At 40.2% G+C, this 3278-nt stretch overlaps 1 long non-coding RNA gene across 1 annotated transcript; it reads left to right on the top strand.

Moving 5' to 3' along the window:
* Window positions 1–134: 134 nt before the first annotated feature.
* Window positions 135–1095, top strand: LOC102193973 (uncharacterized). The gene is made up of 3 exons (XR_311918.1): window positions 135–198; window positions 386–474; window positions 712–1095. It is a non-coding gene; the product is annotated as an uncharacterized LOC102193973 (long non-coding RNA).
* Window positions 1096–3278: the final 2183 nt, after the last annotated feature.

Raw genomic sequence — 3278 nt, 5'->3', positions numbered from 1 at the left:
AAGTATTACAAAATTATCTTTGGAATTTGTTATGAGAATGATTTGGCCAATCCTGCAAACTAAAGCTGGAAATCTGAATCTCACTGGTCTTAAGTTACTTTGAATGTGTAAATTTGTGCCTGCATACAAAGACTGTTTGTATGTCAAACCAGACATTTAAATGAACCGGGAAGGAAACTTGAGCTCGAGTCAGCCCAGGTGAGAGCGACACTGTGTTCAAAACTTGTTTGGTTTGACATTGTAACCTGCTATAGACAATACTGCTAAAGCTAATCTCATGAAGCTAATTTACGTCAGAAAAAAGACACAGGCACGAGCTTATATCCTGATACATCCCATCAAAGTCTCAGCCGTTTAACAACAGGTGCTTCTCCTTTTCATTCAGGATCACACTCCACTTTAAAGACCAAGTCTGCATTATTCATTATGCAGTATTGGCTGGATGAGCCTCGGGCCACACCTCTGGCCTGTAGAGTACGTATAAATAATGCAGATTATAATTATAAATAAAACACGTCCAATAACACACTGTACTCTTGCTCTCTGCATATTCCAAGTTCCAAATTAAGTTGAGGTGTTTCAGAGGTATTAAACTGAGGAGATGGGCATACACAGAGCAAAAGATCCAGCATGCCAGGTCGCATTTTAGCAGGTAGCACTGAGTCTCTCCCTGTAATAAAATGCAATTTCCTTTTCTATTCGTGATTACAGAGTCTGATGAGACATACACTCGAGAGGCGCTCATCCCAAACATGCAGGAGAAGCGTGGCTTGGCTTAGGATCTCGCAGATCTGATAAAGACCCAACAAGTGAGCCCTTTCCTTCCTGAGTGGAGAACTGTTTGTGTTACAACGTTCTGCGTCTCTTCTTCTGGGTGTGGGAACCTGCCCCTCCCAGAGTCCATGGTTTCCTCTCACCAAGGACCCGCCACCAGCTATCCTATGTTTCACTCAGCCCTAAATGTGACTGAAGAGAGCTGCAAATGCTAAAAATCTGCTCAAGTGAAGAGCTTATCTGCATGTACGATAAACCGTCTCAAAGTTATAGAGGGTTTGTAATAATATAAGCATATACAACACATATATATATATAAAAATAAAGAATGTATCTACAACTCTAATTTCTTTTTATCCTCTGCATACAGTTGCAATGCAGATGTACAACGGTATATTAGCCAAGAATTTTAAAAATAATAGTGTTGCTGATATACATATGAAACCTAAGTTTGCCTTTAAAAAGTCACATTGACTTTTTAAAAAAGAAAATAGATATAAGGAAAGAAGAAATCTTTACGTACAATTATTTCAGACTTTAAAACTGGCTTTTCTGACTTCATATAAGTTAAGAGTTAACGAAACGTATTCATACAGCAGCTTGATGCACAAAGACAGTTCAGAGTACTTTGTGTATTTAGCTTAAATTATTATTTTAAAAAAGAAGATATAAATTAGCAGGTCAGGCACCGTAATCAGGACAACTTGTTACATGAAATGTAGCAGTTTTATTCATCTTAGATATGTTTAGCATGCTAAAACATCACTGACATAACACAGAAACTCAGAGGAGGATTATATTGTTTAAGCACGTGCCTGCCTCAAAAACCTAAAGCATCAAAAGCTCACGAAGCTCAACATTTATACCTTTACATTTTAATAATCTTCAGATGCTTATTCTGTCCAAGAGGGTCCTGGGCAAAGTGAACAGAATATGATTGACTCTATCAAATTTTTGTCTCGGTCTAAATGTGTGGTCTGGAGTTTAAATCAGCTGGAAGCTGTAAAACTGACTTCTCGCCATTGTCTCGTGTACGTCATCAGAGCAGCTTGTGTGTTCTCCCCGTGGGGAAACTCAGAGGAATGTCCACAGCTGATAAAACCCAAAAAAGCTCACCCAGACCTCATCAAAACACACCTCCCGGCATTCCCAGTGATTGTTTGAGTGTTTACACTCAGTTAGGGGGAGAAAGGGGGGCTTATGGTCAAGTCTGGCTCGCCTGGTGATTGGCATTCAGGGTGGCCCAACAGTGGGACATCAGTTCATTGTTCAAAATGTTCCATAAGTTTAGACATGTAAAGCCATAGTAGACTCAAATGCTATGAATTAAAAGCTCGGTGCATAGGATTTAGGGATCTGTTGGCAGAAATGGAACAGAATTATTTTTCATGATATTATTAGAGCCTTTTCTATCTAACAGACCTCCTTCTAAAATCAATGCTGCATTCCTTTTGTATTTGGCACTCGCTAAATAAGCCACACACAGCACTGATCAGGCTCTCCAGACACTGCTTTTGAGGTTTCTAACATGACATTGTGTGCACATTGTGTGGAAGTTGTCTACCATATTGGATGTGATACAACCATCATTTGCAATAGAGACATGTATTTCCTGACTGGTTGGTCAGTGCAGGTTTCTGACAGTAGCTCTGTGAAATCAGTCACAGTGTGCTGAACCCAAAAAACTCTTCTGATTGCTTTGGTTGCTAGCCGATCGACTGCAAACACTTGCTAACCAGCCAGGTGGAGAAATAGCGAGGATTTAAAATAAAAGTTGTGCCTCAGTGCTGTAGCTAACAACTCAACTACGCTCTGATGGGAGAGTAGTTGCATCTTCCATGCAAATTACAGACAACTGAGGGGATCTAGTAGAGACCAAAGCAAATGCAAGGACGTTTTCAGTGAGCATCACAGACCTGTCAGATGGTTGCTGACTGCAGATTTTTTTCACTTGGTCGTGCAACTAGTGATGGCTGAATGGCTGTACCTGCTAGAGAGCAAACGTTGCCCGTTTTAACTACTACTGTTACTGGAATGAGGTCAACTCACGTCCGATGTCACTCCTAGCTCCAACCTCTGTTTCACAAGGTAAAAGGAACGTGGAATAATTGTGCATGTTGTAAAAAGTACATTTAAACATCCACGTGATCGGACTTGGGAGTGGCAGAGCTAAAACTGCAATAGTTGGCATGATGGAAATGAGAGCATCCTGGAATTCCACACACTGCACTTCTGAACTGGTTTTATACTTAAGAGACAATAAGAGATTATTAGGAGTCGATACCTATAGTGTTACTTTAGTTGATTGTTAAGCATCAGATTTCACCCTTTGGTATCAATACTGTGACATTGGGTAGCTTTTTCCTGCACAACTGGACCAGATCGTGCTTTAATTATTTTCCAAGGTAACGCTGTGTTGTGCCGTTCCATTCAGTTTGTAATAGAAGTTGAAATGGCCTTGTGGTCTTTGACTCTTTGAATACTTCAGTGCATTAGCCTGACAT

This window comes from Pundamilia nyererei, unplaced genomic scaffold (genome assembly GCF_000239375.1).
Source record: "Pundamilia nyererei isolate P.nyererei 1_Seehausen unplaced genomic scaffold, PunNye1.0 scaffold00095, whole genome shotgun sequence".
Taxonomy (NCBI): Eukaryota; Metazoa; Chordata; class Actinopteri; order Cichliformes; family Cichlidae; genus Pundamilia; species Pundamilia nyererei.
Note: the sequence above shows the minus strand (reverse complement) of the source record. Positions and strands in the feature narration are given on the sequence as shown.